This window comes from Schistocerca piceifrons, chromosome 3 (genome assembly GCF_021461385.2).
Source record: "Schistocerca piceifrons isolate TAMUIC-IGC-003096 chromosome 3, iqSchPice1.1, whole genome shotgun sequence".
NCBI lineage: Eukaryota > Metazoa > Arthropoda > Insecta > Orthoptera > Acrididae > Schistocerca > Schistocerca piceifrons.
The window spans coordinates 342649179-342665145 of record NC_060140.1 but is presented as its reverse complement, the minus strand read 5'-3'; the positions used below and the strand labels follow the sequence as shown (position 1 = coordinate 342665145).

Sequence of the window (15967 nt, the reverse complement as noted above, 5' to 3'; positions counted from 1 at the left end):
AGCATCAGCGTTTTCGCAGAGCTGTTAGTGGTAACAGACAAGCAATACTGCTTGAAATAACTGGCGTTAATGGGGTATGGCAGGAAAGGACCGACGCGAGTGCCTTAGCTAACAGCACGACATCGCTTGCAGTGCCTTGTGACCTTATCAGTTGGAACCTAGATGACTGGAAAACTGTATCCTGGTCAAGTGAGACCAATTTTAGTTGGTAAGAGCTGATGGTAGGGTTTGGATGTGATGCAGATCCCACAATGCCATGGACCCAAGCTGTAAACAAGGCACTATAGAAGCTGTGTTTATATGGAATGGGCTGGATCCTTCGGTCCAAATGGACCGATCGTTGACTGGAAATTGTTATGTTTGGCTATTTGGAGACCATTTGCATCTATTCATGGACTTCATGTTCCCAAGTAGTAACTGAATTTTAAGGGATGACCATGTGCCATGTCATAACATTTTGGAAAATTCGAGCTAATGATTTGGCCAGCCAGGAGATGCGCTCCATCTTCAGGACACAAGTGGCCCATCGGGACCATCCGACCGCCGTGTCATCCTCGGCTGAGGATGCAGATAGGAGGGGCGTGTGGTCAGCACATCGCTCTCCCAGTCGTTATGAAGGTTTTCTTTGACTGGAGCCGCTACTGTTCGATCGAGTAGCTCCCCAATTGGCATCACGAGGCTGAGTGCACCCCAAAAAATGGCAACAGCACATGGCGGCCCGGATGGTCACCCATCCAAGTGCCAGCCACGCCCGACAGTGCTTAACTTCGGTGATCTAATGGGAACCAGTGTATCCACCGTGGCAAGGCCGTTGCCTGGCCAGCCAGATAGGTTGACATAAATCCCACCAAACATATATGGGACATAATGGAGAGGTCAGTTCAGGTACAAAATCCTGCACCAGCAACACATTTGCAATTACGGATGGCTACAGAGGCAGCATGGTTCAATATTTCTGCAAGGAGTTACCAACGACTTGTTGAGTTTCTGCATGACACCTGGCAAAAAGAGGTCCAACATTATGTTAAGAGGTGTCCCATGACTTTTGTCACCTAAGTGTACAAACAAGCGTAACACATTCTTTAGAAGGGAAATCACACTTTGCTCTAATTTGTCACTAAACTAACAACTCTACAGGCTGCTGTGTGTTCATAGTCTTCATCAAAACTCAAGATCCAGCGCTGAACAGGAAATGCTTTTGTTAGAATGTCTATTCTCAAGCAATCTTGCATGCTTTGCAGGCTTTTGAAATCAACCATTAGAATGTAAAAGTACGTAATAACTTGATTCTGTCTTGTATATGTTAAAATGTTGTGAACTACGAGAGGGAATTATGGGAGAACATTTTATTCACATCATTTTCAGGGATCATAAATTCACCTTATTTGATGATATCTTGCGAAAGAATTTGAAAGTGCCAAAGAGCTTAATGCCATTGTGTTGAAAACAAAGAATTGTTTTTGTATTTCAGACAAAATCAAACACTTGTTCCATTCATACCTATGGAAAACTTCCCAGATATTTCAATTTCATTGTAACTCGAAACTGTCTAGAATAAATGGGGATGTTGGTTTAAAGCCCCCTGTTACATGCATACAAATTCAGATATCCTCCACTCATTTTTCAAACAATTGACACTAAAATCTGTCCCCATGGTGAAATGGTTGCCCAGTTTTGCCATGTGGCAAATTCCAATCAAAATTTGATTTTGAAAGCTGTAGGATCATTGCAGACGTTGTTTGGAATTAGAAGAGTCTGTCTCTATTCCCATCTGCTGGTTTCAAAAATAATAGAACTGAAGGAGAGGATGATTGTAATTGCTTCTGGCCATGTTGCTAAACTAGTTGGTACGATTATTGAGAGATTTAGAGGTTCATCAGAACATGAAGTAGCTCTCCTCTTGCTAAATGTTTGTATTTTAGTTGTAAACAAAATTGAAAAGCACATGTCCCAAAGTGATGCTAGCATGTTATTTAGACTTTTGAATGATTTATTTTGTCCACCTAATGTAATTTAGTCAAACTATACCACCATTTCGTCAGCAAGTGAAAAACGACAAAAATTACCTATCTTTAAAGAGTTAAAATAGTCTGGTATTATTTCTGGGTATTTTGCTTTTAAAGACACTCTGCTAAATCAAACTGAAAAAAGTTGTGATTCAGTCACTGAAATTAATGCATCTGTACTTTACAAATGCTCTCTTAATGTCTATTTGGGTTCCCTGTTCATCCACTGACACAGAATTTTTTTAACATATAATTCATTTCAGTGGCCAGAAATGACTAATGAAAAGGAGCTCCTTTGTAGCATGTGCAGAAGATAAGATTAGGTAGGATGGCCAATGATACTGTAATGTAAGTGTTGTGTAAACATAATCAGGACTATAATAAAATAATACTGAATGTAAAGTGTACATCTATCATTCATTTAAATAATTCAGAACCACAATAATTGGACATCTAATTATTAATTTTAGAATTTCATTAATGTGAAATTAAAGCAATATGGAAACATCTGCATTGTGAAATCATGCGAAAATTAGCATCCTTCTCACAGGATCATACTGAAAGTAATGCGAAAATGGACTTTTGTTGGAGCATCCAGTGTGAATGCCCAATGTCAGTGCATCAGAGGAGAAAACAGAAATGAGGATTCAGTGACCTACTGTAAGAAAACTAATGAACCAGATGCAGCTTATGTATAAATAAATAACAATGGGTATATTGATACAATTTCTTAGCAAAAAGGAAGTTCTTGAATGATCCAAATGCTATCTGTATTTAATGTTATGCGAGTGATGCAGACCAGTATGGTTAGACTGGTGTATAATATGAATAAGCTATATCTAAAAAACTAGAGCTGATGAGGCAAAACTGAAAGCATTTTTGGAATCGGTGGCCCAGATAAAACCATAAATAGGTCAAAGTCGTAAGCCACCAAACTCACTGCTGCCAAGCATTATTTAACCCATTGAGATTACAAACATGTTATGAATTATAACAGTGGCTGAAGCAAAGAATTGTCAGATCAACAGGAGACCAAAATCCTTCATTAGAAGATGCTTACATAACCAGAATAATCATTTCCATCATAACCGAGTTTTATACAGTGTCTCACAATTTTGTTCTTGCAAATGATATCAGAAGTTAAACCTCGTAGAAAGATTTTGTGCATGTTGTACATTACTGTATTTGCCGAAAATACAATATTTAATAACCTGTTGAAAATAATATACTGTCACATTTTCAGTATGTGCTTCTATGACAGTAAGGGAGAACACAAATGCTAGTAAGCATATCTGAAGTATTTAAAAATGTATTTCGTTATATTGAGATACAGATGTTCTTGCGCATTTCAATACCAGTTTACAAGTAAGAAGCACTTGTTTTGTTCTTATGTAACATTTATCAGTAGTAGTATATCTGAGCAAACAATGTCAACTTTATTCAAGAAGCATCTGCATTATCTACAAATACTGATTTCATAAACTGCACATGTTTAAAGGTTCCTGTTGCAACTCAAGTTATTCTTTTGCATGACAATGGAATGTATGAGTACAGATATCAATGGAACAATGTCAGGTGACATCACTGTCAAAGGGATTTTTCACACTAGTTGGAACATCAACATATCAGTTTACTTACCCAGTGACAAATGGTGAAAGTGAGGTTATGAGATACTGTCCATGGTGCAAAAACCAGAATATAGTATCAGAATTAAGGAACTAATGGTGATAAAGTTTGTTAATAGCGAAACCAAAATTCATACGGAATGTTTTTCTTCAATTCTGCAAGGTAAACTGCAGAAAAGTGTAACTACATTTCCAAACATCGACATTTATTTGCTAGCAGAAAAATATACATAAAAATATTTATAAGGGACTACATAGCCTGTTAACCTTATCAGGTATGATTGCCTTCCAGCATAGCAAATAATGTCAGAAACAATTATACTTTTCCCCTCCAGTACAGCTGAGTATTTCACTTACAAAAAGGTTGTTCAATGAAAATTACATCTATTTCTTCTTATTTACGCAAAGTGTAGGTGCAAGTCCTGCTGAGTAATGGTAAAATCTAAATAATGTTTCACTTTCAAATGTCTGACCTCTAGTGGAAGAACAGGCAATGTAAAAAATATCAAAGTTGTCATGGAACATCTGCAATGTCACAAACACCAAAGTAAATAATGACCAATAAGATTCAAAAGCATGAAATGAATTACTATAACATCTGTATGTGGAGCGAAAATAAGTCAATTTTTTTATGTTGACAGACAACGACAGTTCTGCCCCATCAGTGTCAGCATCAGTATTTTCCCAGGAAGAAACCTTGACTTTGACACTCTGTGCCATGAACAGCCTGCATTGATGCTGCTATTGAAAATGCATTGTAGAGTATTTTGATACTGCATTCTGTCAGGTGTCAACTGCCTAAGTGAAATAATGCAAAACCAGTTTTCTGACTGGCCTGTAAATATTCAGATCGAGAAATATTTTGGAAATGCTACAACTGAATTCTCTTTTTTTGCACTAGCTTTGAAACACTTGATCTTGTTCTTCTCCAGTAATCTAGATCGCATTAATAAGCTCATATGCCTGCTGTATCGGAAATTATTTTCTTTTGCATTCTGGACACTTTTCATTGGTGCCATTTTGCAGTTGCGCAAGATATTAAGAATGAAGATCTTTAACTGGCTCTATTAGACAGCTGAAGTTTGATATAGAATTTAGACAGTGATAATAGATAATAACAAGTTCTAAACTGGGCTGTTCCAGCTCGTGTACCCACTGAAAATGGCTAATGTGTAGACAGTCAGGTGACTGGACTGTAGCCTACGTGATTTTACTACAAAGGCCGTCCTCCCACGGAAATGGATGAAATGTTGCCCATCCTGCCCCCCCCCCTCCCCCCCAACCTGCCTTAATTCAGCATGGACCGTTGATGTACATAGAAAAAAATGTATAAACGGCCATGAAAAATAGAAAGAGAACCTCTGCAGAGGTTGGTGGTAGAGAAAGCTGTATTATAAATGACAAATCTCCTAAAGAAGATAGCATCACAGTGGAAACGGTCAAGCCTGCAGGACCTACTAGAATCCATTGGCTGAATAGAATAATGAAGATAGTGTAGACCTCTGGAGATATGACAAAGGCAGTTATTACACTATTTTTAAGAGGGGTAACAAGGTGCTCCATCAATACTACAGAGAAATAGTATTACTGTAGTGTCGCATGAAGACTATGAAAAGATAATTTACATAAAAACACAAACAAGATAGAACCACAATTAATTGATGGTATAATAGAGAAGGGTGGCAGAGGCTTTGTGAATTACCTACATAAGCAGAAATGTTTCAGAAAGAAGAAGTGGTGAATCTGTATTCTGTGCCTTGCACTGGCATCAAATATTAGGATGTATAGTGGATGAGTACTAGTTGGGGGCATCATTCATATTTTACTGAAGACATAGCTGCATGAGATAAAGTAACAAGTTTCTTCATATAGCCACACAGGATGCTTATTACAATAATATGTTTCTTGAATCATATACAGATTAGTGGCTTAGTTGATTTTTTACTGCCGGCTTCTCCTTTCAAGTGACCACTTTGCAAATACATCACCACGTACATAGTTCATTGTTAGCTGCAACAGGCAGAAGACAGGCGTCGTTGGTGCTGCATATTTTAGCAGTTCTGAAAAATCTATGCAGTGCTCAAGTTTATTTATATATAAAAGCCGACTTACGCATTTTCCTTTGTGTGAGACCACTTGTACCAGTCCGTGTGCAAATTTAAACTTTTAGATTTGCATATTTTACTCTTTGTGTTGTTGCTGTGTAATCTTTCATTGATTGTATCAATACCCATTTGTATTTTGATATAAAGTTATATTTCGAACATTCACGAGTGCCGTGATAAACTCCTGCCATTATCGTCAATTGTAGGCTTAAACTTAATTATACTCTTAAAATCTTTGAGAACAGTAGGCCTATCGTAGTTCAAAACAGTCGTTCTCCAATTTCATAGTACAATTACTTGAGAAAAGATTATTTTGAGAATTTTCGGGCGCTTAAAAAAACTATTTCCATAAGTTACCGGTACGAGTGTTCTGGATGTGTAATTTATTTCCTAGCTAATCAGTGTTTGTGGTTAACAGTTTTGCCAAAGAACACATCACCCCTGAACTTCATTGGAGATCAACACAAATAAACGTGCGTTTCTGAGAATTTTCGGAAGCTAGCATTGTCCTTTGGAGGATCTACAAGCAGCCGTTTGTGTTTTAGTTACTGTAGCAGATTTTCTTACTATCATATTGTGTTGCATCTAATTTTCCCTTAAAGAGGTGTAGTCCTGTATATTCTCTGCATTTATCGTAAATTAACTATGTTTTCGAGTTTGTTAGCAACAATGATTCAAATCAAAACTTTTTACGAATCTAGTAATAGATACTACAGGATTTAGTGTTGCCTTAATAGAAATCTCGTGTTGTGGATTTGCTTCGGTTCTTATAGGGAAGCAGCAACTTTTTGGCTCAAGACATTAAAAGTTCATCAGCGGTCTTAAATTAAAGTTATTTCTTCACTGCAATGTAATACATTGCACCAGCTGAACTGCAATGCCACTGTGAATGCTATGAGTTTGTTGATGTTCATAAGCAGCTGGAAATCTCCCCGACTACTGTCAAATGATTGGCAGGTGCTATGAATCGATTTATTTGAAGACCTCTCAAGATTCGCGTACCTGTGATACCTGTATTAAATGGACCTCAAGTACTATTCTCTCCTATGGGTCCTGTCTCCTCTGCAGAATGTACAGAATCTGTAATTACTTATCCACTTGACTGCGAGTGGCGTGTCAATGGTAGATCTAGTCGTCCTGCGCAGGGTAGATGGGGATCAGGGAGGACTCAGGGTGTTGTACCAATCCCCCTCACCAACAAGTTTGCGGTGCTGTCTTTCACTGAAACTGAGCCAATGGGACTCGCTTCACTTGTTTTGGGGAAACGCAAAAGGGTAGGGGGTCAATTAACCGTTGGCAGTTTAAACATACAGCGAATGATTATATCCATTAGGGAAATGGCAACAAGGGACAGGAAAGTACACCAGGAGCTCTCAGGGTATATGCCTGGGGTCAAATTGTACATGTTGAAGAGGTCATTCCAGCAGCCATTGAGGCAACAGGATGCAACCAACTGCAGATTGTGGCGCACATTGGAACAAATGATCCCTGTCATCGGCTCCGAGATCATTCTTGGGTTATTCAGGGACTGGCAGAGAAGGTTGAGAAAACCAGCGATGCGCATGGATTTTCAACGAAGCTCAAAATTTGCAGCACTGTCCACAGAACTGTGGCCCTTTGCTTCTGAGTCAAGGGGAAGGACTGAACCAGAGACTTCGAAGTTTCTGTGATAAGCTAAGCTGCAACTTCCTGGACTTGTGGTCCATCCTAAATGGGTAATATGTGTGCACTACACATCAGAGGCTGTTACTTAGGTAGCTGGCTGTATGGGGCGCACACAAGAGTTTTTTAGAATGAGATTTTCACTCTGCAGCGGAGTGTGCGCTGATATGAAACTTCCTGGTAGATTAAAACTTTGTGCCCGACCGAGACTCGAACTCGGGACCTTTGCCTTTCGCGGGCAAGTGCTCTACCAACTGAGCTACCGAAGCACGACTCACACCCGGTACTCACAGCTTTACTTCTGCCAGTACCTCGTCTCCTACCTTCCAAACTTTACAGAAGCTCTCCTGCGAACCTTGCAGAACTAGCACTCCTGAAAGAAAGGATATTGCGGAGACATGGCTTAGCCACAGCCTGGGGGATGTTTCCAGAATGAGATTTTCACTCTGCAGCGGAGTGTGCGCTGATATGAAACTTCCTGGCAGATTAAAACTGTGTGCCCGACCGAGACTCGAACTCGGGACCTTTGCCTTTCGTCGACACTCGCCATAGATGAGTATCATCTCCGCCTTTTCAGAGTTCGAATACACCATGAACAGTTCCTACAACATTACACTATCACAGACGCCTGGTGACACGGTGTACTACAGTTGGTCTGCGTGTGCAGACGAATGCAGAATAACAATAACAGCAAGCGCTACATGTGGACACTGCGACAGCTAGGCCAAACCACAACAGTGCACCACAGCCACACTCATAAACACAGTCGTCATCGTAAACATGTCTCAGCAGATGCTGCTCGCCGACCGTGGCCTGTGTTTGTTACAACACGCAACTGAACGTCGGAGGTTTGAAGTGTCAGCTTTAGGTTACAATATCTCCGGATGTAATTAACATTTTACAATGCAACAAATGGCACTGATTACGTATTTGTTTATATGTTCAGATGTGCTAACAAAACTAACGTGGTTCCATTTAAAAAAATGTAGGTTTGTGTTAAAAAACATACTTCCGTGCATTTTTGTATGGTTTGTATTAAACAATTGCACTAGCCCCTCTCCTCACATTCGGTCTGTGGAGTCGGTTTGTCAGTATTTGATGTGGTTTACGAAATATATCCAGCGGTAACGTTAGGTGACTCACCCTGTATAAATAAAAACAGTAGTGCCATATCTTGATGACGAACTTGAAACTTTCAGCACAGGGCAGGAGCATGTTGATTGATTGATTGATTAATGAATTGGGAGGGGTTATGGGAGGGACCAAATGGCGAGGTCATCAGTTCCATTACAAAGTTAGCCACAGAAGAAAGAGGGACCACTAAAAGTGGATGGATCATCAGGGGAGTCAAATTATAAAATAATGAAGATTGGAACACACACAGTAAAAAGCATAAATGATGAGACCAAATCAAAAAACTGGAAAAAAGGGGTGGTCTTTCCATGGGGGAGTGGTCATGGGGGTCCCAGACCACAAAGACTGGAAAAGATGTCCCAACCACAACCACCCTGCCCCTGCTCCAAGAATAAAGTAAAACCTTACATCTGGAAATAAAAACCTCTTTCACAGAGGAAACTGAGGACCGGTCCAACCATCCATGAATTGTCTGCTAATATTAAATTTAAGGAATCAAGAAGACTATACCTAGCATGAAGCACCGAAAGAAGGGGACATTCCACCAATATGTGGGATTCCGTCAGTCTGGCTCCACAACCACATTGTGGGAGTGGGTCGTTTTGTGGAAGGAAACAATGGGTGAGCCTGGTATGACCAATGTGTATATGGCATAAAACAGTGGACTCCTCCTGAGAGGATTGGAAAGAAGATTCCCAAACTGCAGTAGACTCCTTCCATGTGTGAAATTTATTACTATAAGCAGTGACACACTAGATGTCATTCCAGTATAGAACAAAGAGAGATTTGATGTAGATCCGCATCTGTGATCATGAAAGTAAATGGCGGGTAAGTATCTGCTTCTCAAGCCAAACGGTCGGCCAGTTCATTCCCTGGGATGCCCAAATGACCCATAGAAAGACAACTGAGAAAATGGTATGGCCAATGGCAGAGAAAAGGTCATGGACAGCAGACTATAGAGGATGACAAGAGTAGCATCGGTCGATTGCCTGCAGGCTGCTCATTGAGTAGGAACAAATTATAACACTGGAGGAAGGCCTGAGAAATAATGGCTCTGTGAATGGCTAGAAGCTCTGCTGTGAACACACTACATGATCCCAGCAATAAATGGTGTTCTAAGCCAGTAGGAGATGTGAAAGCGTATCCCACCTTATCAATTGTCTTAGAACAACCACTGTAAAAGATGGCGGCACCCTTGAACTCTGCAAGGATGGTACATGCAAGACACCGGAAAATCATAGGGGTGACAGATCTTAGGACCCTGAATAGATCGGTCCTAATCTGTGGTCTACGCACCGTCTGTCCGGGCGGCGGGGGGGGATAGGAGGAAAGTCACAGGGTGCATTCCAGTGAATGGAGATGGAGATCCCAACAGAGGGAAGTGAGATGCATGTTAACTGGCAATCCCACCCATGGGCAGGTGTCAGGAGGGAAACATCCCTCGCTGGCAGAGAGCACAGGGTACACAGAATGGTCAGAGAATTGGCGAATGGCAATTGTGTAAGAAACCAGGAGTTGGCTCTGTCGCATTTGTAGAGGGAGGATCCCTGCTTCTGTGAGGAGACTATCAATGGGACTAGTGTGAAAAGTACCAATAGCCAGATGCACCCCACAATGGCATACAGGATCAAACAGTTTCAAAGTGATAGGAGCTGCTGAACCATAAACCTTACTACCACAATCTAGTCTGGACAAGACCAGAGCATGGTAAAGATGGAGAAGAGTGGTAGGGTCTGCACCCCAAGATGTGTGGGCCGGGAGGCAGAGAGCATTAATCTTCCGCATGCATGTAGTCTTTAGGTGGCGAGTACGGGGCAGCCATGTCGGCTTTTTTATCAAAATAGACTCAAGAAATGGGACTGTACTACAGCATTGAGGAGCTGTGGGTCAATGACAAAAATGCATAACCCACATTTTGGAGGGAGAAAACTGGAAGCCATGGGAGGTGGCCCACACAGAGGCCTGTGGGATGGCACCTTCGAGCCAGTACTTGGCAGATGCTACTGAGTGGGAGCTGCACCAGATGCAAAATCGTCGATGTATAATGCCGGGGTAACCAGAGGCCGAACAGAAGTCACAAGCCCATTGATGGCAATGTGGAAGTGTGTGACACTTCACACAGAACCCTGTGGGATATCATACTCCTGAATTCAAGGGGCGCTGAGTTTGAAGTGCCAACTTGAACCCAGAAGAGCTGCTGAGGAAAAAACTCGCGGATAAAAATCTGAAGGGGACCATGGAAGCACCAGTCATGGAGGGTAATTAATATGTGATGGTGCCAAGCCATGTCTTATGTAGGTCAAAGAAGACCGCGACAAGGTGCCAGCAATGAGTAAAAGTCTGTTGGATGGCTGTTTCCAATTTGAGTAGTCAGTTGGAGATCATCCTGTCCAGAAGCCACACTCGAGCAGTTTACAAAGTACATCCGCCAGGCTAATTGGACAGTAGCTGCCGAGAGACAATGGTTTCTTCCCGGGCTTAAGGACGGGAATAACTATACTGTCTCTACATGGTGATGCGAAAGCACCCGTGAGGCAAATGCGGTTGAAGATCCTGAACAGATGATGCCTCTGGGGTACATCCAAGTGTTGGATGATCTGGTTGTGGATGGAATCTGGGTCTGGGGCCACGTCTCGTGAAGAGATAAGAGCCTGCAAGAATTCCTATTCAGTGAAGGGTTCATTATAGGGCTCAGTATGGTGTGAGACGAAATAGACGGGGGTCTGTTCAACTCTGCATTCTGTTGGAGAATGGTACCAGGATTGAGAGAGGATGCCAATGGCGTCACAAAGTGTGTCATAATGTGTTCTGTGAGGACCAATGGATTAGTACACAGACCAGCTTGGGGGTTAACACCCTTGATAGCTGACTGTCGTCGATGGCCCAGAAGGCTACAGAGCTTGGACCAAAGCTGCGATGAAGAAGTATACATTCCCAGGGAGGAAACATAGCACTCCTAGCATTCCTTTTTACACTGATTAATAAGGTAATGATCCTTGGCATGGAGATGCTTAAAAGCGAGGAGGTTGGTCTGTGAAGAGTGTTCCTTAAACCACTGCAACATCTGTCGGCAGTCCTGGACAGTGACTGCAACAACCTTGGTCCACCACAGTAACGTTCGACAATGAGGGGGATCTGTGGATACGGGGGACAGCAGTGCCAGCTGCATTAAGAATACTGGCAGAGATGCCTTGCATGACACCATCAATGAATTCGAGAGGGAGGTGTCAAATCACACAACAGACATATATAAAGGCCAACTGGCATTGCAGAATGCCCAATGTGGGGGCCTGTCTGCCTGGCGGCAGCAGGAGAAAGATAGAATCACTGGAAAATCGTCACTGTCACAGAAGTCATCATGGGATGACCAATGTAGGGAAATCACAAGGGCATGGGAGGAGATCGTGAGATTGATAGCAGTAAAGGTACCATGACAAGCACTGAAGTGAGTACAGAAACCATCATTGAGGAGACACAAATTGAGGTCCGTAAATAAGTTGGTCAATTAGGAGATCCCTACCTATCGAAGTGGCACTTCCCCACAGTGGCTTGTGGACATTGAAGTCCCCAAGGAGGTAAAACAGGGTGGGAGTTGCTGGATTAAGGTAGACAGTTCAACATAAGGAAGTGGCCTACCTGGAGAGGGGTAGACATTGCAAACAGTGATTGCTGGAGTCATTTGCATTCAAACCACTATTGCTTCCACATTGGTACGTAGGGGGATCCACACACTAATGATATCAGAGTCAACCAAACTGCAGACCCTACCAGATGCTACCCCAGAGCCGACACGGTTCCGACAGAATGCCCAATAACCACGAAATGTGTTACAGAAATGTCTTCCTTGATTAACAAGGGGAGAATAGGAGAAGACAAGGTGTTGTATTTATGGTGGGTGATGATAGTCTTCACTGCAACTCCGCTGGATGAGCATGTGGCGAGAGTCCAGGTTAAATGTAAAGAAACCAAGAGGAGGTCATGTCACTTGGTCAGTAGTCCTCACCAACAAGGTTGGGGTGACATCCTTAAATAAGACGTCAGACTCAGGTTGCAAGGGGCAAGATCGCAGCTCCGGGAGTATTTGCAAGGGGGGGGGGGGGGGGGGGGGTGCTTATCTTAGAACTTCTTTCTTCTTCTTCTCTTTCAGAGGGGGAAAAGGGCAGGGCACAGGGGGAGCACACACATCTGCAAGATCTGGAACCGAAAGAGTGTGGACAACCTAGGGGTGCACAAATGGTGTGTCTTGTGGCCGAGTGGTGGTAGGAGTTTTGCGGCCTGAGAGACGCTGGGGAGAGGGGTCCTGGGAGTGACCTCGATCACCAGCACGTGCCAAAGAGGGGGGGGGGGGGGGGTGGCACTTCTTCAGCCAGGGAGGGGGAGCGGCTCCCGGATGGGAGCTTGTGGGAACTGCAGGGGATGGGGAGGGGGATGGGGCTGGGGTAAGGAAGAGGTAGGAAGAAGAAATGAAGTAACAGAGGCAAAAGTTTAAGATAGTGGCACTGGATGGAGTCCCTCATACTTTTGGCGAGCCTCAGCATAAGACAGGTAATCCAGGGAATTGTATTCTTGGATTTTCTTTTCTCTCTTGGAAGCTGGGCAATCCGGCGAGCAAGGGAAGTGGCAGTCAGCAAAATTGATACACACAGGTGGTAGAACACAGGGGCTTCCCTCATTGAGTGGGTGTCCAGTCACCACACAGTGTCTGCCATATAGTGGGAAGACATAAGCCCGTATTGCAAGCACCGCGTAGGTGGAGCGACGTAAGGCTTCATGTCACATCTGTAGCACATAATCTTGACATTCTCTGGGAGGGTATCCCCCCACAAAGGCCAGAATGAAGGCACCAGTATCAGTGTAGTTGTCTTTCCGACCCTCCTGCACACGCCAAGAAAATGAACGCCACGCTGTTCCAGATTAGCCCCTCATCAGTTTGCAGGATGAGGTCCCTATGAAAAATCACTCCTTGGGCCATATTCAGAGACTGGTGATGGGTAGTAGACACTGCAACGTTGCCAAGATGTTCACAAGCGCAAAGAGCTGTGGATTGGGTTGCAGAAGCAGCTTTGATCAACAGGGAGCCCAACTGCATCTTACTAAGAGACTCCACTTCACCAGACTTCTCCTTGATATTTTCCAAAAAAAAAAAAAAAAAAAAGATGAATCTGTCCCCATCCGTCCTAGTACAGACGTGGTACCAGGGAAAATGTTTCATCCAAAGCCTGGCCCTCCTCCCATGGTGTAGCCAGCGAATGGAAAGTTGCAGCATTCAATGATCCTCCACCATTCGAAAAGACAGCCATTAGAGAACGGTCAGATTTTTGTAGCTTGATATGCTTCATGCACCAAGCATACCATCCACTCTCCCCATGGATGCCACCCAGCCACACAGCAAGGGCTGTCTGGCATGGCAGCCATTGCCAAGAGTTCCGATGCTCCAAGACAAGCAACCAGTCCTTGGCTACTTGGGGAGGGAACAGGTATCAGTAGTGTGATCCCTGTGTTGTCCGGGGGCTCAGCCATAGGGGTACATAATCAACCCACGCACGGACTGGCTACACGTGCTGGTGACCTAGCAGGGTGGCAGGAGTTACAGCGGGGAAGGGAGGGGGGAGAGGAATCCACACTGTAGATGCTAGGGAGGGAGTTCTTCCTCAAGTAGCTCACACTAAAGACAGGTAATTTTGAAGTGGAGGTCAAACCTCAATCAGGGACCTAAATTCTGAAAAGGATGAAAGAAAAGGGAGAAGGAAAAAATTGCAAGCTACACAGGAAACTAGGTGGATATAAACCGGAACACAGAGAGGGGAAGGAGGGGGCAATGGGGAAGGAGCGAGGATAGGGAGGGAGAGCAGAGTGAAGGAAACGCAGCCACGGAAGAATTGGCTGCAATAGTTCGGGGCCATGTGTGTGCCATGCACGAACTCACAAAAGAACTGTGAGCCTTGGGGGGGGGGGGGGGGGGGGGGCAGGAGCATGTAGAAAAACTCTGGCTCAAGTTTAAAAGAATAATTGACCATGCACTGAATATGAATAGTTATGTACCCAGCAGAACAGTTCATAATGGGAGGGAATATTCATGGTATACACTCACTGTAGAGAAACTTCTAAAGAAACAGAGATTACTGCATAATAGGTGTAAAATGAAGAATAGGGCTATAGAGACAGATGCTGAATGAAACACATTTGGCTGTCAAGAGAGCAATGTGTCACGCTTCAATGACTACCATAGCATTTCTGGTCAAATGTAAAGGCTGTTAGTGACACCAAAATTAACGTCCAGGCCCTAGCAAATGAGACAGGAACTGAAAAAGCTGAAATACTTAACTCAGTTTTCAAATGTTCCTTTACAAAGGAAAACCAGGTGAATTGCCCCAGTTTAATCCTTCTACCACAGAAAAGACGAATGAAATAAGTATTGTTGTCAGCGGTGTTGAGAAACAGCTGAAATTGTTAAAATTGTACAAAGCTCCAGGTCTCAATGGAATCCCTGTTAGATTCTATACTGAATTTGCAGCTGAGTCATCCCCTCTTCTAACTATAATCTATTACAGATCCCTCCAACAAAAACCGTGCCCAGTTCTTGGAAAAAAGCATAGGTCACACCTGTCAGCAAAAAGGGTAGAGGTAGAAGTGATCCACAAAACTACCAACAAATATCCTTGACATCAATTCGTTGCAGAATCTTAGAACTTATTCCGAGTTCAAACACAATGAAGTACCTTGAACAGAAATATCTCCTCTATGCCAATCAGCATGGATTTCAAACACATCGATGATGTGAAACACAACTTGCACTTTTCTCACGACATACTGAAAGCTTTGGATCAAGGCAGTCAGTCAGATGCTGTATTTCTTGATTTCTGAAAAACATTTGACTCAGTAGCACAGGTAAGCTTACTGTCAAATGTTCGATCACATGGTGCATCAAATGAAACTTGTGCCTGGATTGAGAACTTTGTGGTGGGGAGGATGCAGCAGGTTATCTTGGACAGCCATCGTCAGATGTAGAAGTAATTTTGGGTGTGCCCCAGGGAAGTGTGTTGGGATCCTGTTGTTCATGTTGCATATTAATGATTGTGCAGACAATATTAATAGTAAAATCAGGAAGTACTATACTTTCTTTAAATGTTCAGAAATGTAAAATTTTGCATTTCACAAAATGAAAAATGTAGTATCCTATAACTTAATGTCAATGAGTCACTGTTGGAATTGGCCAACTAGTCAAATACTTGGGGGTAACACTTTGTAGGGATATGAAATGGAATGATCATATAGGTTCAGTCATGAATAAAGCAGGTGGTAGACTCAGTTTATTGGGACAATACTGGGGAAGTGCAATCAATCTGCAAATGAGATAGCTTACAAATCACTCATGCAACCAAGAATATTACTTAAGTGAGTGGGACCCATACCAGAAAGGAGTAAGAGGGGATTT

General features: G+C 42.9%; 1 pseudogene; it reads right to left on the bottom strand.

Annotated features, from left to right (window-relative positions):
• Positions 1–698: 698 nt before the first annotated feature.
• On the bottom strand, positions 699–816 carry LOC124790535 (annotated as a pseudogene).
• Between the last annotated feature and the right edge of the window lie 15151 nt (positions 817–15967).